The sequence below is a fragment of the Plectropomus leopardus genome, chromosome 3 (assembly GCF_008729295.1).
Source record: "Plectropomus leopardus isolate mb chromosome 3, YSFRI_Pleo_2.0, whole genome shotgun sequence".
Taxonomy (NCBI): Eukaryota; Metazoa; Chordata; class Actinopteri; order Perciformes; family Serranidae; genus Plectropomus; species Plectropomus leopardus.
This window is the reverse complement of record NC_056465.1, coordinates 7,827,026-7,848,870: the sequence shown is the minus strand read 5'-3', so window position 1 is coordinate 7,848,870 and position 21,845 is coordinate 7,827,026.

Genomic DNA, 21,845 nt, shown 5'->3' with positions numbered 1-21,845 from the left:
AACTGCCTCTACAATGCTTTGAGTCAACTACACAGAACACCAAAAATATTTAGTGCTACTGGCTCATATTTTAGAGACACATGAAATATGTTGATGGTGATTGTTTTGCTGATGCAATCACTATAAACATTTTGCAACATGTTTCCTCATTATTTTGATTTTTATTTGATTTGTAAATTCCATAAACACGTCATATTTTAGAATGAGGACTGGCATAGTCACTGCATCCTTCAGCAGTGGCAGCTATTAAACTACCAGACTATTCTGCTTTTATATGTGTTTTGCTTTTGTTCTAATCTGATTAAAATGTCTAAAACTGTCAGGAGATTTTGTCATTTCTGGCTGCCTAACTGCCCAACAGGTTTATCCAGCATATTGGAAAGCCTCATACACTGGACTGGTGTGTGTGTGTATGTGTGCGTGTGTGTATGTGTGTATGTGTGTGTGTGTAATCCACAAGATTTTCGTCTCCTGGCCAGCCACCTAGCTCGCTAACTTTGCAGTCTGCTCACACCCGCACAGCCCTCTCCTTTGGACAAACACAGCAGTCTCCTCTGTGATGGATGTGGAGTCTAAGTGCCACCACTGTTTTTAGCCTTCTAAATATTTCTCCTCTCGCACAAACGCCTCCATGTGCTTGACACTGGCTTCTCTGTTTGGCCTCTTTGTGTTCAATATTTGCACCTGTTCCATCTGTCTCTCCGCCCAGCACGTTTCTTTTCTTTTCACTTTCTTTTTTTTTTGCCACAGAATTTTGATTCTTCTCTGTGCATGACTCAGATAAAATCCACTGGAAACTTACTGTAAGAGCAATGCTAATGTCCCTGACAATAGTGTGGGTGAGCAAAACATATTGCCTGTTACGGAGAAAATGTGCAGACACGACATCGTCCCTGCATTATTGTGGCCATCCTTATGTTAGAGTGTGTTCCTTGCCTTCCCAGTCTGTATGTTAATGTGTTCTCTGTGCTCCTCTGAGATCAGCTGAGTTTGAGTTTATTATGGCTTATATGATGCGGCTTTATGGGATGCCTATAGCGCCTGCAGTGCCAGACGTGGTGCTCTTGGCGGCCCTTTTTCTGAGATTTGTTAGAATAAAGATTGGGATCTACTGCAGAGGGCAAGCTGGGCAACTGGCTCACAGACAGGGAGGGAGCAAGGCAGGTTAAAGAAATATAGCAAGGTTTTATGAGGCTGAGGAAAATGTAAATTCTAAAGCCAAAAGAAACTTGAAATGATATGCAATCAAATCTAGAGGTCCTTTGTAAGAGAGTGATAAAACTCAAGAAAAATAAAACATTAATAAAATGTTTTAAATTAATGGGATTACTTCTGTTTCCTCAACAAAAAGTGAAGGTTGCAGAGAACTGTGCACTGCTTAATGCCGCTGTGCAGAGAATGGATGTGTGGCTGTCATTAACACAATACAGATGTTTCAAACTCCCAAGCCAATAAGCTCTGGTATCAAGATGATATATACATATTTTGAATTCATTAAAAATTATGACATGAAGCCAAATTGAAGATTGTTTGCTATCTTAACCCCCCTCTAATGCATGCATAACCCATGTAACTGTTATTCAGAAGGCTGTGATCATATGACATAAGCACTCAGGCTGTTCCGTTATATGTCAAGAGCAAATGAGGAAGTCAGATCAAGTAGTACAAAGAGCATAGGAAGGCAGCTGGGGAGGTCTAGGTCCAAACAAACACAGGACCTAGACCCAAGAGACAGTTATTTGTGTCTTATGTGAAACCAAAAGGCAACATTATTTTAGTTTATGTACATAACCTCCAGCCCAGTCTCCAGAAGAAAATGCTGTATTGTACATTCCTGCAAAACATTTGTGCATTTTATACATACCATATCAACATTTCCACACTTACGTAGTTTATGAGCTTACTTTGTCACTGGGATGGTGTGACACCTAAGCAAGATCCCTGCCAAGCTGCAAATTTATGTTCGAGACCAACAATCAAACAAAAAAAAAAAAAAGTTATTTTATAGTGAATCATTATAGCGGCTTTTTAAAGCCCTAAACTTGTTTTTATTTTTTCACATCCCATTGCTGTGTTTCCACCAGGGATAGTGCCTTGAAAAGTGGTTGTCTTTTTGCCATGGCAGCATTTCTTGCCAGGATTATGCTATCAAATTGGGTATTATGATTGTGTCCTAAGCATAACCAAGTGGTTTTTGTGCCTAAACCTAACCACACATGAACCACAGTCTTGTTGAAACTTTAAGTTTCTAAAAGACTTCTACATAATAACATAAAAACATAATGTATTCATGTTTTGCAGAAACATACATTGGCTAGACTTTTATGGCAGTTAGGTTGGCAACATCACGTTGTCATGTTACATTTAGTACATAACATGATGACACCCATCCATGATACTTTTTCGGAATCTTAACCAAAACTAACCTAACCAATAGGAGTGCTAATTAATAAGATATACAAAGCATTTTACACAGTAGGGGCTCTAATGCAGTCCACATTGGCAAAAATGCAGGGTCATCAGCCATTAATATATTTTAATTCCCTAATGGAATACCTTTTAACATGGACAAGGTTATACTTTTTACCTTGCAGTTACAGAGACACAATGATTTGGGGACAGTTCAGCTTTGATATATACTTTGCAGCAAATGCTGGTTATTGTTTGCAAATCGTATCGCCAGTAAAAGTGAACTCCAACCACACATTCACTCCACTTGATGTTTGACTGATTAATAAATCAATTTTGAAAATGTAAAAAAACAGAACATAATAAGATGAGAAAAACAAGACAGCAATTATTGAAATGAATGATAACCTATCCAACAAATTCAATAAACAACAACAAATGGATCATGCAAGTCCAAAGAGAAGTAGGAAAAAGTATCAGCTATCGTTCTTATTATATGTTATATTTGACCTAATTCTGTGGTGTTTCCACAATTTTCTTAGGTTCCTCTTGGATGTATGCTCCTTAGGGTATGGCACCTGGTTGCTACCTTTTTATTAAATGCCAACTTTACCTGTGAGCTGTTCCTAGGAACGCCTTGCAATATTAAAAGAATATAAGAAAATACGTACAAAGGGTGCGGACTCTGCAGGTAACACACTGCCAATCATTTCTGCTGGGTCACAGGTGATGACTGGGAGCGATTACTTTTGTATGAGTCTATACATTGTTTATAGAAAAATCCTGCAGAGTATATATGTAATTAAGGAGTGCTATCCTCAGTCTGGAATTCCTGATTACATAGGAATGTACCACTATGTTAGAGCAAAAGTCTATCTTTATCACTGCCTTTAGGTTGACGCATTTACAGTGTACATGACTGAGTGACCGGACCAGCACCTAACCCTAACTGTAACTCTGATGGCCGGAGCAGGCCTCTCTGGACTCAAGCAAACATGTATGCAACTCATTTGTAGATTTAGAGTTAGACATTTCCTTGACTTTTTCATTTTGAGCCCCCCTCCCAACAGAAGCTGGAGCAGAAAACACAACAGGTTGTTGAGATTTGAGAGGTGTGCGTGCATGTCGGCCCCCCTGTGACCTATGGCTACTCGTAACACCCTTAGACACCCACATGAAGACCTGCCGATACCTGCATCCTCGCAAAACCATCATTTCACCTGAAAAAGCTGCAAGTAGCTTGTGAAGTAAAGATATCAAACTGAATGCAAGCATCAACCTCCCCTGACACAACAGTTTCAGACTGGCACTGTGCTCCCCAGACACTGCAGACGGTTTTGTCAGAGTTTGCTTCCACTACTGCAAGAAAAAAAAATAAAAATAAAATATTGGCCACATTTGCTTGATATCAAAGCTGAAACAAGGGGACAACTGGATATGTTTGATTAATGTCAATAGATGTAACATTAATATATGAAGTGACTCTGTTTAGGATGAGCAGGAACATTTTATTTTTATGTTTTTCTTATTCAGCATTTACAAGCAATAAAAAACAAACAAGCCAGTGGCATGACCCAGAGGCATAAGTCTTGGTAATAAAAGTTTTTATAGTGTCATGGTGATGCCCTGGAGAGACAAATCAAGCGGGCACATGGCTGATCTTCATGAATTTGCAATCAAACAATCCTCCAAATGCTTCCTTTTGAGGGGAGCCCTGATTCAAAACAGAAGCTCAGAGAGTCAGTTTCAGACTGCAGCAGCCACAAACAGACCATGAAGGGAAGACATCAGTGCTGAGCTGTTTCCTGCCTCTTTAGGGAGGCGAGAGTAATGCTGGGAGACAGGCTGAGAGTCAGAGATGCACTGAAGGGTGTCAATATAGTACAAAATTGAATTAAAGTATAATTAGGGAAATCATTACCTGACACTTCTGCAGTTGGGGATTTGGTTAATTTACTGAACAATCCTTCAGCGAATGGACTGTGTCTTAGAAGATTTTTATGTCAAGGGTGACTGAGTGCCTGTGAGTGGTAGAGGATGAATTCATAATGCACTCCTTAATAATGGAACACAGATTCAATCAATTCTGCTTTAAAAGTGTTTATGCACTGTAAAATATGGCAAAGTTGGTGCTGACGGAAGCATATCTTATCCCGCGTTGAAGTGTAAACAATAACTGTGAGTGGCAATGCCTCGCTCTCGGTATGCTTTTAAACAGCAGTCTAAGCCTCCCAATTCATACTTTATCATTTTCACTTCCTTTCACTTTAACTTCCTGAGATCTCCTATGACGGCCCTGAATGACACAATCTGTTCTGCATTTATTGTCTGCCCTTAATTTTGTTTTTTATTTCCATTATTTAAACCATATAAAAGCCTTAGTGAGATTAATGAGTTGAATTTTGTCTTTTTTTCAAGAGACCTGGCCAAGAGGGTACTATAAAAACATTGTAACAACAATGGACATAAATGAACTAAAACATCACAAATCCGTAGGCGTAGACAGGCCATATTGGTTTGTGTACAGCATATATGTGACCCACCACCAGAAGACCAGCAACAAGTTGGCCCAGCACAAGTGTAAAAAAAGAAAAATCTCTTTTTTTTTTTCTTTTTTTTTTAATTAGTAATTTGCATTTTTTGCAGAATATGCAGGTTGAAATCACGAAGAAGCCATTCCATGCTTCAAATAACAGTATTGGGGGCCATAAAAACCATAAACTTTGCATTTGAATTTGGGTTGTTTTAGAGGAAAAGCCGGTTCCTAGTTGGGGGTGTGGTGATACCGCAGTAAATTAGCATACTGGTTTTCTTTGGCTATTTTTTATTCTTTGGCTTTTGTTCCTTTTTTCGGCCAATCAGCTGCACGTTGAAAAGGAACCACATGGCTACTTGAGCAGTCGTTCATGCATTTAAAGTAGGCTAGTAACTATTACTGCTACTTCTGGAAGCTGTCTGTGTTTTCATCATTGAATGAAGATGGAGCAGGAAAAACGCATTGCAGAAGAACTAAATCGGGGCTGTTACAGAGCAAATCTTTGGCAGTAGTTCTTCAAGAAGCCAGATGCTTCTGGTCATGCCGACACAATCTCACTTCTGATTCTGAACCCGAACTAGAAGATGAAACTGAAGAAACTGACTAGAGCAAAATGCTACGGTAGAAGAAAGGAGAATCCTCTCCTCGGGACACAGTCGTGTAGCTGCAAACGTTCTCCAGAGCTAATGTACAACATACAGATGGATTCTTTAGCAGCCGAAAGAGAGACTACATCCACCAAGAAGCGTGCGGCGAAAAGAAAGCACCCCCGAACATGTTATCTGGTCAGAGGCAAAGAAGTCTGCAGGAATACTTTTCAGTTTCTAATGCGGTGAGTTTTCATTAACGTCAAAGTTATCTACGTTACGTTAGTGTTCATTCAAAGTCACATACAGGGATTACAAACTGTTTTTCATACTAGAAGCTATCTTTTAATAATCCACTCTGAGTTTCATCAGTGTCCAAGTTATATAGCTAGCTCGCTCAGTATTGTCGTTTTAAAATGCAATGATACGCACATCGAAACTGTGAGCATCTGCTATTAATTTGAATAAAACACCAATCTGATAATGTGCTTGAATAATGTGTGAATAACACACCTATGGGTGAATAACATCTTTGGGTGCAAGAATAACACATCTATGGGTGCATGAATAAAGTACTGACTGTCCTGTGGGCTAACAGATGTCACTGATAGCTAGACCGGTAGGGGGATGGATTTTTGTAAATGTGATGCAAATGATCAGCCACTGCTACCTGGCTCCCCAGGTAGGTGAGAATCATTCAGAAACTCTGAGGCTGGATTTCTCACAAAACTAGTTTGAGGAGTGCCTACATTCAAATGGCCACATCTTCTTCAAATGTTTTCAGATTTCCCTGTGTTAGACATCATTGGAAAGCTTAGAAACTACACTTTCAGAATCTGTAAATAACTCAAAATGCCCCTCGGGTGACTTGTTCCTGGTTTGTCCATGGCTGGACACATAGTAAAGCATGACACAGCCTAAAGAGATAAATAAAAAGTGCACGCAGTAAATGTATTCTCATACCATGTTTAGTATGATATCCTACAAAAATGCACATGCAATGGTTTATAATACGTCCTAACACTTTTTGCCCCACAAACGGTGTTATGTACCTAACATAAATTTAGATATCAAATGTAGCCTGAAGTTATGGAGGTTCGATTCAAGCTAGTAAGGGTAATATGGTTAGGTTTAGGTAAAGAAACATGATTTTTCTTCTTAAAGTTTAGCTAAATCATACTACTATGGTTAGGTTTAGGAAAAGCAATATGCTGAACACCTACCTTAAAATGGCTCCAACTTCACTCAAAATCCACTTGGTTCCTAACATTGGTCTCCTGGGAAAGTCCCATGTTTTGTTACCGATCTACCACGCCAATTTGCCTCCTTCCTTCTGTACTCTAGTCCGCGCATCAGTCACATGATCACAGCCTTCCCAAATGCATTAGTTATACATGATTTAGTGGCTCATGGTTCTATGTGATGTGTGCAGTTTTTCATGTATTACTTCTCACAACAACACATGAACAGTACATGATAACAGCCAGGTATGGTAAAGTTATGTACAAGATGACAACACAGGTAAAACAAGTTCAGTGTGATTGAAAATACAAATTATACCTAAGTACTCATGTTTGAGACCATTTCAATTCCAAATCATTAAGCAGTTGCAAGCCTAACAAAAGTCAGCCTGGTTTTACTGACAGATTCTCACATGCCGATGCTTTGTCATGCCCCTTTGCATCTGATACAGACACACAAGGCATGCTTTAGTGTCTTTATGAGATGCAGCAGGCTTTTAGCCAACTCAGATGTAAACCCATTTGTGGCAATATACACTCAGAGCAAATGACATGAAATAAAGGGTGAGAAAGTTTGCATAAGGTGGATGGAAGGACTGGTGGGTAGGTCAAAAAAACATAGGACTTTTACCCAGGAGACAACTTTTCATGTCATATGCAAAACCATTGGTTGAAGTTAACATAACATATTGCAAGTTACATATGTATGTCATGTCACATTAACCTAAACCCATAACAAACATTATTACTTCAATCCAAACCCTGATCTTTTTTCTAAACCTAACCAATAGGGCTGGGTAAAAAAAAAATCAATTAATCAGTGCATTGCAGTATGTTTTTTGCTAATTTAATATTGATATTAAATATTGATAAAATCCTGAAATCCATTATTTCCATTGTAATGACTCCCCGCTCCCGTGGGGGCAGTGTGAGTGCTGCCAGAGTGTGATTGACATTTTTCAGAGGCCCCACTGGACCCTCAAACGTCTGTTATTTATTCATTAAAATGGGGACAGTGGCGCAAAGTAGTAGTGTCGACAATATTAAAAGCCGATGTTTGGATACACGAAGTTGATAGTAGTTACGTCTGTTAACACTGCAACAATATGACAAACCTACATAACCATTTGAGCTGATACCACACAGATGTTTTGCTACCTGTTGCTAACGCTAAAGCTGTGGATCACACACAAATGCAGGTTGACAAATCCTACATAAATATTTATTACTTTTGTTAAGTTCAGCTCAGGTAAAAATGTGTACTTTTCTGTACTTTAAATTTATTTTAGTTTTAAATATTATTTAATAAAGAATAATGTAATGGTAAAATAAGTTTTGGTGTCCGTTTGTTCTAAATCAATACAGATAATGCACTTTTTATTAAACACATAACAGAAGGTATTTGAATGAATTATCTCTGTATTTCTGACATCAACACACATAACTGAATGGATATCGAAGCAACTGGATCAATATCGAATCGACTTGAAATCGAATCTTGAAGAATCAAAACTGAATTGAAATGTGAGGTTCTTGACAATACCCAGCCCTACCAACCAAGTAGTTTTGTTGCCTAAACCATTAAAAGGGTGCCTTGCATGTCAAAGCATTGACACTGGACATCTTGGGGAATGAGAATGGATTGGAAAGTTAGCTGGTAGCTCTGTACATTTGTCTGCATTTGCACCAACTTAATTTAGGTGAAAAGGAGCTGAAGTGAAAGGCATGGTACGCAGACTGCAGGGATTCAAGAGTTTGTAAAAATAACAGAATCAACAGCATAAAAATGGCACAATGTATTTTATTATTGCAAAGGTTATTTGGAAAATAATAATGCTCCTGGTATAGAACCCTGAGGCTTACCTTTTTAATACAAAATGAAAGAAGGAAAGTAAGAGTAGGACCCAGCAAACGTTGCATTTAGTTTTAGCTGATCAGGACTTAGTAGACCAGGTTACAGCTTGCCCAGATCAGCCAAGGTAATGTCCTCAGCTAGATCAAAAGTATTGGTCCTTGTACTAGCTTGTAGGTTTTAAAGAACTTAATGCCTTTGGATATAAATCTGGAAGGGATGACATTGCTGCACATTACACACTGATCATTTTCAGGCTAAACAATGTAGCTACACACAAGTTACATGACCGCAATTAGCTACAGTGGGTCCCTCTGGGGAAGAGATTTATGAGCAGGTGCATGTTTTTGTGTGTATATTAGTATGTGTGTGTGTGTGTGTGTGTGTGTGTGTGTTTGCGCATGTGATCTTGAAAGTGCTGCACTGGGGCAGAGCAATGCGGTGTGTGATGCTATTATTTCACAGAGGAGCTTCATTTGTTGCTCCTTCTCAAGTAATTAATTTATTCATGCCAGTTAAAAATAAAACCAGGAGAGGACCCTTGTGAAAATATTAAGGCAGGAAAGAAGCTGGAAGGGTGTCAAAACATCTGCTGGTCGCTCTGTAGAGCCGCATCCACTGACAATCAAAAAACTCTGAAATGTTACTTTATGGGCTCTTAGTGGTGGTGATGCATTTTGTACTGTTCATCAGTTTATTTGGCAGCACCATGGACAAAACATTCTTGCTCCTCAGGGGAAATAAATTACATCTTAAATCCTGAATCTTAATGCTTGCCTGAATTGCTCTTTTGGATTATTCCTGGGATTTTCATGTCCAGCTTTTCAGACATTCCCATGAAAGCCAAAGTGAAAAAAATAGATAATAGTAATAAAAGAGGGATATAGACACTTAGTAAATAAACCCTAATGCAGGGAAGGTAAGTGTGGTCAAAAACAAACTGTTCAAAGTGCACATTTTTTTAATGCATTTTTAAACACGTCTAATCACCCGGTGTGAAGATACGGCCAGTGCGTGCCCTGTGGGTAATGATGCAGCATCAAATAAAAAGGTGGGGAAAATATGACCTTCAGTCAGTGAGTATTATGAGGTAAACAACCACCAGTTAGAAAAAAAAAATCAATTCTACTTTTGGAAAAAGTGTTTGCTTTTCCTCCTAGAATACCCTTTGTAATTATATACATCAATATGATACAATTTGCAATGATGAATACTTTATATTAACCTTAAAATTAGATTCTATTGCACAAAGCCCCTAAAGGTGCAATTACATTCCACTACTTCACAGTACGTGGTGCCCCTGCAAATACCTAAAACATTTCGAATGCATGGGTCTTCAACAGGAGGTCTGTGACCTCTAGGGGTTCCTCAGAGTTACTATAGGGGGCGCACCAAAAATTGATTATTTATACTTTCAACATTATATATATATAAATGAATGTGACAATAATTACTGTTTAAATAGCTTGTGTTTAGTATGGCACTTTAAATTGCCTGTCTCTGCTTGTTATATGCATACAGTCTTTATCAAAATAACTGGATGTTGTATTTACATTTATTTATTTATTGTGGAATTTGTGCATGTGGTAAGAAATATGGGGAAAAAATGGCTGTACATTGTAGCCTGCTCTTATTCCAAAGTTGTCAAATTCTGCCACTTTTGCAGTGTTTCCAGCATAAAATCCTGATGCCAAAAGTCACCTTTTCTTATCTCTTACCTTATCTTTTGCCGAAGATACAGCACTAGACGGCATCAGGTGAGAACCCTGCTGGACAAAACCCCTCACCTTGTTACAAACTGCCTCTGGACAACACCTCCATGACACGTGGATGGGAGGCATCAGTTGAACACGTGTTCCTGATGGAAACTGATGTGCCGGGATAATGTGCTGCTGGATGTTGTGAAGTTGACACACTGCCAGAAATAACATAATATAAGAAGCATGAGGGTCAGATTAAGAACAGGCTGACCCTACATGTCACTGTAGGTCCAGTCTAATATGCATTTCAGTGTCATACTATGAGGTTCCCTGTTCCATCTCTCTTTCTACTAAGGGGTCCTTGGCCTGAAAAAAAGAACCCTGTTTTAACATTTTAGTTATTAGTAGCTCCGGAGGTAGAGCAGGTTGTCCATTAATTACAGCGTCTGTGGTTTGATCCCTGGTTCCTCCTGTCAAAGTGTCCTTGAGCAGGATGCTGAACCCCAGGGTGCTACCAATGAAAAGGGCCAGCACCTTACATGGCAGCCCCATCACCATCAGTGTGTGAATAAAAGACAAAATAGTAAAGGGTTTTGTCTGTTAAGGCAGAAAAGCGCTGTTTAAATCCAGACCATTTATCTTCTCACACTTATATGAATTCCTTTCTTTTTTTTTAACGTCTCCCTGGCCTGAGTTGTGACAGCTCAGGTCCCTGCAGCCTCCCTCTGGTGTCAGTCATTTTCCAGCAACACCCTCGAATCACTACATTCCATTTATTTGGTAAGTGTTTGTGATCACATGTAATTTGGTTTTCTCTGCACTGTCCCAGTGTTGATGGCAGCTGATGAGGTCTTAGAGAGCCAAGCCTTTTATTCTCCAGAGAGCATGTCCCAAAACAGCATCTGGCCATGCCTCACAGCCAAACACACACACACACACACACACACACACACACACACAACACACACACACACACACACACACACACACACACATACAGTCTGTCACACAAACTGCCACACACACTCTGAATACTATATTTAACCAGTTCAGTCCGTCTCACTGCTGCATTAGCTCTGACAATTTGTCCATCTGCAGTCATTCCATCAAATCTCACTGCAGTCTGTTGTCTGCTGTTTAAAATCTCACTGCTGTGTAATTTCAGTATTGCAGGGACATATGGTCGCTAGTAAAATGATGATATTATGTTGATCCATATGAGAAGCACAATTAAAATCAATTCATAAAGGCAGGGGAAATGAATTTTCCTTTCAAAACTGATGCACACGACATAAAAACAGCAAAATATGCAAATCTATAAATGATGAACATTGTGGGAGAGAAATTTAAGTAGGGCACATGAGAAGTATTAATGTTTTTTTTGCAATATTCACAGCACAGGATGTACCACCGTAAGAAAAACTCAATAATTCCATGTTGCCATTCTATTAAGATTCTGATACATTTCCAGCCCCAGCCACCATATTATCTCAAATATAGCCTGCAGCAAATGACTGAGCAATACCCACGATTTGTTAAGCTAATAGTCTCAGGAATTTTAAAATGATTATTTCAGTTATCTGGTATGACGACAGCACAGAAATTAGCAAGAGAAGAGAAGAGAAGAGAAGAGAAGAGAAGAGAAGAGAAGAGAAGAGAAGAGAAGAGAAGGTTAAATTTTGTGCCATCAAGGACAGTTATTAGTTTACCCAACAATGAAAATCTTCTCCCCACAGATGAAGTTTGCACGTCATTATAACTTAACGAGCTAGCTGCTCCCACTTTTCCCCCAAAACAGTGGTGACCCAAAGCGAGGTCATTTCAGATCTAATGTGAGCAAACACTGACCATAAAATTACTGCAAACATCTTGTGCAGCACAATCAAAGTATTGAAAAGTCCAATATTTACCTCATTATCTCACAGATTTTCCCCACTCACAATGCTCTCGTGGCCTTGCTGCACGTGGAAAGTTGTGGTGCTGTCTTCATGCCCGCATTTAGGTGCAATCTTCCAAATTTTAAAGCTATAACTATGACATGCAGTACTTGTTAGTGAGATATGATATAGGACAAATGTTTGCTTCTTTGGCATTTATTTTGGTGGCTAAAAAGTGGGGGAAACTTCCTTGGTGCTGCATTGGTACGATTTATAATAAGAAGAAAAAGGAAGAAAAACATTTGAATCAACATTAATTATTCTATTAGATTAATTCTTTTGGGTGGCAGTGTAGTAATTGTAAATACAGCTTTGATGCAGAATCAATTTAAGTATTACCTATAAGCATTATGATTATTCATTTAGGTCATATAAAGGAATACTTCACCCCCGAATAATCTGTATATCAATTAAAGAAAACTTTCTTCACTAATTCAACATTACAAGGGGTACTTGTAATGTTGAATTAGTGAAGAAAGTCTTTTTCATAAATTCTTTTACTGTGGATGAAGAATCCAAAAACTGGGAAAATTCGTTATGAATTGGAGTGAAAGAGGTCCAGATTTAACAACAGCAAAACTATCAAAACATCTGTTTACAAACTCTCATACCTGTGCAGTATAATCCATGTTTTACATGCCAAGTACTTCAAACTTATTATTTTTTTTCTAGAACCACTATTTAAAGCACTTCTGCATAAATAGTCTCACACACGAATGAGTAGAGCATCTGGGCAAGTCAAATAGTAATATATTAGTGGAAATGCATGTGTTTGGGAAGTACTGGCAGTTGACAGGACAAGTGAAACTTGTATTATACTGTAAGAGTTATGTCAGAGTTTGTAAATGCATGTTTTGATATAGTTTTGCTTTTAATAATTGCATTTTCCATTAACTTCAATTTAACAAGCACGTTCACCATTTTTGGATTGTTTGTTCACGATGGATCTTGACAAATTCAAAGTATCAAGGTCTGACTAATTGATAGTGGTCATTTTGTTGGTTAAGTTTTCCTTTGACAAGCAAAAATGCACTTCAATTTCCCAACATACTCTGGTTCCTGCATCTCAAATTGAAGATTAGTTGCTTTTATGAGTTTAATGAAATCTATTTGGGTATTGGACTGACAGAACAAGCACCACAGGAAATTTAATTTAGATTTAATTTAATTTAATATTTTCACTTTTTTCCAGACTAATTGGATGAATTAGATGAGTCTAAAACAGTAAGTTAGTAACGGCCCCAGTTCAGTGGCTAAAATTTGCAAAATATGAATCATGCAGTGATGAAAATGTAAAAAAAAAAAAAAATGAAATAAATATTGAACTTTTAACACCCAAAGCCCCATTGTTTGGCTCTACAGAAGTTTGTTAATGCTTTAGGAGTATTAGTAATCACCAGATAATTATTCTAATTATGTCAAGATACAACCATATTCAGCACTCAGACTGACATAAGTCTGATTACAAAGTAGATTTGATGTTATTTTGGTGTTTACTTCTTCATAGAAAAAAAAAAAAAGGAACAAAGTGTGTCTTACATGCAGTGTTGACTGTCACAAGAGTGCAAAACACACTGATTGTGCTAAGCCATTTGGGCCATTTGCATACTCTGATGACAGTTACACTCACAATGGGTGAGCAATAGCAATCCAATCACGCTTGTATACAATATGTGCACCGCATGGAGAGGATTGGAGCAGAGCTCTTGGGCATTTCAGCTGGACACAGCACAAGACTGGAGGCTGCTGGCTGAGGTCATTTATCAGCAGCCAGCCGCCACAGACAGAGGCTGGGCACATTCTATCCCTGACCTATGTTCTCTATAAACCCAGACAATGTCCTACTAAGACTGGGTTTTTTTCTGGGAAAAGTCTCTCTATCACTGGTGAATTGTTTGCTTTTCTCTCCCCAGAGGGAATGAATCGTCCTTGGCCACCACCGCAAATGCAGACCAGCATCAAGAGGGAATAACTCTGAAAAGGTAAAAACAGAAGAGGGAGGAAAACATAATGCTAACAAGGTTTATACAATGGGTAGTGCCAGCCAAGCATTCTGCTCGGTCAGATAAGCATTCTTACCATGTTTTATGAGACCCTTAACAACATTCAGCCCGCCTGGACAAAAATGAAAATGGTTGCTAAGCTAAAAAAAGTGAGCTATTGTATTAGTCAGGAAGATAAGTATAACCATTTGTGTCTTTTTTATTTACCCATATATACACTATAGTAAATTAATCATTCAGCCAATGAACACAATCGTGGATTAGAATTTAATCAGGTCAGCAAATCAGTTTGTGGTTCTCATGGTGATTTTGGACCATCCAGGACTGACTGTGTTTGCATGAGCTAAATTTTTTCTTTTTCTTTCTGAATGATGATAATTTAAATGACAGTTCCCGTGATAATAATTCAATGATCACAAAATTAAATGTCTCTTTAAATCCTCTGCACTCATTAACCTGAAGGACTGTGTCAGGATCAAATCCAGAGCTCCATCATGTGCATGTGTTGTTAAAAGCAGAGCTGCGCCTCAAACTTTAAAGGGATAGTTCAGATTTTTTTTTTTTTTTTTAAGTGTGGTTGTAAGGCATACTGATTCATAATCAGCGCATTACATGTGGTAGATATCAGTACATGCATGCCCCCAGTTTTGAGAAGGAAACTAGAGTCCGACACAGAAGCTAAGCAATGTACTGCTGTAAGGGGGTCAGCAATAAAGCACATTTTAGCCACCTAAAAAAGTACCATCTAAAAAGATCAATACAAGTTAAAGTGTGCACCATATTGAGAGTATTTTCAGTGCTTTACTTTTCTGTTAGACATTCTGTTTTAGTGTTGAAGCCATTTACAGCTTCAGTTTTCCATTAAAGCTCTTGTCAAAGCCACCAGGCTCCACTGAAAAAACAGTCATTTTAGCTCCCTGAACACTGAAGCTGCTGGTCTCCCACTGCTTCGATATGTTAGTTATTTTGTGTTATTTTGTGACTTTGGTGAATCTGAACAAACCCATTTAAACGCCAAAGTGACACAGTAACACAGGCAATTCTGATCTTTTTTTTGTTTGTTTGTTTGCTTTTGCCCTCCATACTGATCTGAGTCATTTGATATTGAGTTTCTGTCAGTATCAAGTACTGATAGGATACTTGTATTGACCTGGATGATACAGCTGCACAATGCACACTTAGAGATGCTAATACACATAATAACAAAAAACTTGAAGATCAGAATTGCCTGTGTTACACTTTTATATGGCTCTTATCACCATTTGTTTTTCACCAAAATAACAAAGTAAACAAAATAAAAATGTGTCTTCAGAAACTGCTCTCAAATCTACTTATTGTGGCATTATAAAAAAAGTACAAAACACTATCAATGAGTAATATAATCAGAGTTCCACTTCAGTGTTTTGTTACAGCTGAACTTTAACATTCCCATCAAAATCCACATCCACTAAGCATTATAGTAAAACTAGTTCACTGAAAATGAACAACAAAACAATTCACTTAAAGTGGTCTTGCTTCAGTTAAACATGATAAAAAAAAACAGTTCCTATTGTTGGAGTAGCAGCATTACAATAAAACCTAAATATCAGCTGCAAATTGTGCTCTCTGTTTATGACACCTGTGTGACACCTGTGAATGTAATCAAAGGATCAGCCAGGGCACATGCTCAATATAACTGATCATTATCAGTTGAAAAATGCATTGATCCGGCCTGATACCGATCCTTCAAATCCGACTGGGACATCTCTACAAACAATATAACTGTTTGAGGCAGTGGTAGATCAGCAGCTCCTGTGTTCAGCGATGTTAAATCACTGTTGATGTCAGTGGATTCTGGCTTTTAAAGAGTGATATAACAGCTTCAATCTTTCCCGTCAGAAGTCACAGTGTGATGGCAAAGTAAAACAGTGAAAACATTCTAAATATTGATTTTTTTCAGTTGGCTAAATACATGTAATTGCTGCCCCCTCCACAGCAGTACATTGCTTTGCTTCTGTGTCAGACTTGCTTCTCCAAACTGGAGGTGTGCCGACAGACATCTACTGTACAAAATGTACTGCCCGTGAATAAGTATTCCATACAACCCCATTTTTAATTAAAAAATAATAATTCTGAACTATCCCTTTAAAAATCAAGTATTACGTTTTGATACAGAGAAATTAGCAACCAGCACATTACATAAGACAGCCTTATGAGTCAGCAAACACATCTCATTGCTAACTAATGCTGCAGTCTGTGGCAGGAGAGGGATTGTGTACAAGGGGGGGTGTCAGATTTTTCTTCATCGCTGCAAAGCTGCATTAGTAACCAGATGCATGTCTTGCCTCTCTGTGGGGTTTTATGTAATATGTTTTTGCCAATCATTCTATTAGATGAAGCTTTTTGGTGTTTTCCTGCATGTGTTTTTTTGTATTTTTTTTCTAACGATTTATTATGATAATATTCCCATGTTCTATGTCGAGCAGCATCTCTGTATTTCTTTATGGACATTATTCATGGGTGAAGCAACATCAATTCAACAATTTTGGATGATAGCATCAATATCTGTCTCCCTATTGTACCAACAATAACTGACAGACAGCAAGAATAAAGTATAATTGCTCTAAGCACATCTTGAAACCCAGACAAGCTGGAGTTTGCCGTCTGCTTGTTAGAACCACAGTTTTCCCACTCAATAAAAATACAATAATGTTTACTCTTTACTATGCAACGCGGTATATATTTCAATCTCTGAAGTTAATGGTTTTTCAACTGGAGTGGCCGCATTTGCAAATAAACAATTTTGCTCCTACAAATGAACTCAACTCCCTGATGAGGTGAAAAGTCTACCAGCCTTAACAGCAGCGGGATGATTTCGCACGGCCTGCTTATCATATCATGTACACAGACGCATGCAGGCACGCATGCACGAGCGCGCACAAAACACACCGGCTGTCACTGCACTCTTGACTGAATATGCGAATGTCAGAAATCATTCAATGAGAGAGGCAACAACAGGGAGAGGCTGAGCATCTGGGGAGGCTGTAAGGAGATGTATGAGCCTCTCCCTCTGTGGATAGACTGACACATTTTATTATTCCTCTCTCTCCCTCTTTCTGTCTCTCTCTTGCTCTCTCTTTTCTAATATTTGCATGAATGGGTAATACCCAAGCAAGCATATGATATAAGACATGATGCAAATGAAAATGACAGAAAAATAAGAAGAATCTATGGAGAACAAATAAGATTTTTACATTATAATAACAGAACAAGGTTCAGCAGAAAATAAATCAAAAACTCATATATGATATACATTACATTCAAATGTACTGCACAAAGGCACAGTATTCTTACCAACTTTCATCCCAATTCGTCACACTTTACAGTGGACTTCTGCATATACATATTACGCTCTAGGTCTGCTGATGGTGTTTTGGGATGGTGCTACTGTGATGTTAACAATAGCACATGATAAGATTACACAGCATGTGGTTATGTTGAGGCAGCAAAAACACATGGCAACCAACAATGGCATCAACAAACGCACATGCTGGTTAGGATAAGTTAACAAGGGCACGGATTATCAGAACACCGGACACATGAAAGTTGGGGGTTTGTGGGATCCATCCATTGCCCCTCAAGCACCCTCCGTGCTCCTTGTATTGAGCATCTTTGTGCTCCTTATCTGTCATTACCAACAGAGTTTCAACCCGACGCCGTCCAGCAGCGTATCATGTGGACACAACAGGTGGGGTCTGGCAATCCAGCGGCATACAATAAGACTGTGAATGGTTCTGTCCTGCTGCATTCTCATTCCACGCTGCCCAGCTGCACATCATACAGCTACCTTAGGTGGCTTTTGGCCTCAGGATCTAACTCCGAAATCACTGCAAAAGCAGCGGTATCTGACAATTTTGGAATTAAATGGGCTGATTCTTAGTTATATATTTCACAGGGCTAATAGACTTGTGCTATGTCTCAAATTGGATACTTCCATTGGTACACCTACTGTATATGTAGAACACTGCATACACTGCTTACTTACGTAGTTTAGTGTGCTAAATTCGACAGGGTAGCGATGTCTCAAATCAAACACAGCCATTGTACACTTACTTAATGTGACAATGGCAAGATTTGACAGTGGTTCTTCTTTTGCCCATTAAATTGCAACTGATCATACATAAATGTAACATACACCCATGGACTGTATATGTTACACTAAACAAATGTAACATCAGTGCCTGATGATAATATATGCTGCTGCTAGATACCTAGTAAGCTAACATTATTGCAAACAGCAATGAGAATCATTGCTGTTTGCAGTACCAATTATTGAATTAATCCCATAGTTGAACAGATACACATGCACAAACTTTAATGTGTACAAGTTCACCATCGTGTTCACCATAATAGTTTCCTTGTCACAAGCTTTAAGTGTGTTTGTATTGCTATTATCACAAGGGGAAAATCAAGCACAGGACACAGATGGAATGATGATTTTGCCAGAAGTATTGATGGAATATATGAATGATGGTCAGGGATGGAGTCTGGGGTCCATTGGAAGGAATGGAGGAGGCTCAAATGCAGCTAGCATGGGCAGACAGTGAGGAGGAGCATGTTGAGTAAGTGAAGCTGGCTGACAGCAAACACAGGTTAAACTAAAAAAACAACAACAAAAAAACAGAAAACAGATTACTAAGAATGACTTAGTCCACTGTGAGGCGCATCTACCATAAAGGTTTAACTGAATGCTGTTGAGCTGATGAGAGGCAGGTGTGTTTAACGAGCTGATGGCACACAGGTAAGTCTGATGAACCAGGCAGGGGGACCCCACCCACACCAGCACACACAGACTAAGACGAGACAGGAGAAGAAAGAAAAAAAGGAGCACAGGGAAGGAGAAACACAAGGAAACACAAAAGAGGAGACATAATTTACAGCACTGCTGCAACATGTCCTATCCCTTTCACCACATAAACAACATAGTGACCACTGAAGGTGAGTAAGTAATTCCACACTCAACTTTTTGACTCTTTCTAAATCTTTTGACTACACCAGGCAGGCTACTCATAGTCTGTGTTGGACTTCTTAGACTCTAAAAAAGAAAGAAAAAAAAAGAAAAAGAAAAAAAAAAAAAAAAGATATTGCTTAACAAAAAAGAAAGTTAATGCAACAGTTTAGAGTTATGACAACTTCTAATGTCATCTGATACTGTGACTTGTACTCTTTTGACCCTATTTGAGGTGTTTCAGGAAGTTTGAGAGTGTGTTGTTTGCAGTGGAAAGAGTTTTAGTACCAAGACATTGAACTGTGATGCTCGTCATCTTTCCCCTCAACAAAAATTCAAGTAATAAGAATATTTCCAGCTGCTGAATGCATGTGTTTCAATTGTCTAAACTGGTTTGCGGCTTTGTGATATGCATATATTATAATTACTTAAATCAATCAATGAAGTGATTGATTTGGGGGATTTCAAATCAGCAGGGGTGTGAAAACGAAAGTGAGATTGTAGGGGGGTAACTGTAATATTGTTACAAGAATTTGATTGGTAATTTATCACACTACTCGTTACTGGGAAAAGCAGTAGTATTACCGATACTTTCCAATGCTGCTTCTAGTGCACTGCATTTTGCTATACTTGTCAGTGTGAATTCACTTATGCATTTGAAAAAGCAAATTTATGTACAGGAGTTTTCAATTTGAGACACGGCATGTTTTGTCTCTGAGCAAAACTGTCTCCTGCATGCAGTCACATACAGCCAAGGTGCATTAGCAAATATCATTTGTATGATGTCTAAAATGGTAAAAGTAAACATTATCTAAACAGAAATGACATTTTCTACAACATATATTTGGTATTTTAGAGGAGACAGGGATAAAAACAAATATGACAATGAAAAACAAAACCATAACCAAAAAAAAAATCTCCAAAAAAATCAAATAACCTTATTATGATAATACACGATGACAGAAATGGGATCTCACTGCAGCATACTGGATCGCACACAGATGCAAGGAGATGCACATATTGTGAATACAGTCACGTTCACACATATTGTATATATTATATATTGTATAATGGGTTTACAGGGTCTCACCAAACATCTGTTTTCTCTCTGAGCTGATGGCAGGTGAGGATGGAATCTGCAGATATTCATGTTCTGTATTTTCACATGGCAGAATGCAGACTTCCTTTTTACAACTAAATTAATAGATTTTTTTTCTTCAAACATACCAAGAGAATTAATAATTACTAGAGAATGGAAAACACATCTACATAAAAATCTACATCTACATAAAAGTAGAGGAATATTTTTTAAATGTCAAAGTCAAATTATGACATGTAAAACAATCACAGAATTTGGTTTGGATGTATTAACCTGAGGGAAAAAAAAACATGAATTACATGAAAAAAAAATCATGTACTAAAGCTATGACCAGCAACTGTTGTTTGGCCCTGAAATGGCCTTGCAGCACTGATCTACCTCTTATTGCGTTTCCTCCATGTGCACAATACAATGATGTGTCTCAAGCAGAGACAAGACCTTGCAGTAAACCAGGCAGTTAATTAGAAACAGGATATTTATTGTACTCAAACAAAAAAGAAAAAAAACCTTGAATACTGGTGCAGTCCTGCTCAAGAATTAAAGAAGCTCAGCGTTTTCTTAAGTTGATTAATGGAGAGTTTGGTGACCCAGATGAGCAATAAGTAATGCAGATTCTGATTAAAGCGTTGTCAGGCTATTGGCTCTTTTAATCACTGCATTATGTATGCCTTTGACCGCGCTGAAATATGTACCGTGGACAACATTAAGTGAGGATGATTCTCTCTTTTTTTCACAATTGACTGGTAGCAATTTATCATTTGCAGAGACGTGGAAGTAGTTAACTGGCATCGTGCGCCACTTAGTGCTACTTATCTAAACAAAGAGGACACACAGTCTTATCCGTTGAGGCTTGGAGATGACTTTGAAGATTTATTTTTGTGCAATCTGCATCGAGTACAGTGCCGTACAGTGAGGCCCGTATTTCATCTCAGGAAATGTCAAGCAAACACACAAATTTCCTCCTCGTCTCGTAGCTCACGAGGAAAAAACAAGTAAAGACAACACCGCTGTGACAAAGCACTGACAAAGGCTGTCAGGTTTTCAGGCTAATTAAAACCTCAGCTTCACTCTGTTCCCTGATCACTCCTCACAAAGACCCTTGAGTGGCATCAATGAGCACGCTCAGGCTTAAGTGAATGTTTACCTCCCCTAATGACTATCTGTCTCGGTGCTGAGTAAATGCAACTGCTTGGGTCCTCTCTCTGCCACTCGTTAAGGTTGCACACACTCACGCAGAGACGAGACCTCAGCTCGAGGTCTGTGCACCAGCTGTTTGCCGACACAAGACCATTTGCAGCTTGTTATTGTTTCGCTGTGCGTGATGATTGCTGGACAGCGCGGTGGCTCTGCGGTGCACAGTGTTGCTTAACGCTGAGAGGAGTTAGATTCCACATCTCTGTTCTGCATACTTGGAGCAGCATGCCAGTTCTTTCCGCTGCTTTAAAAAATGCAAGTCAGGTGGCTGGAAGAATGTGTGAATGTGAATGTCTTTGT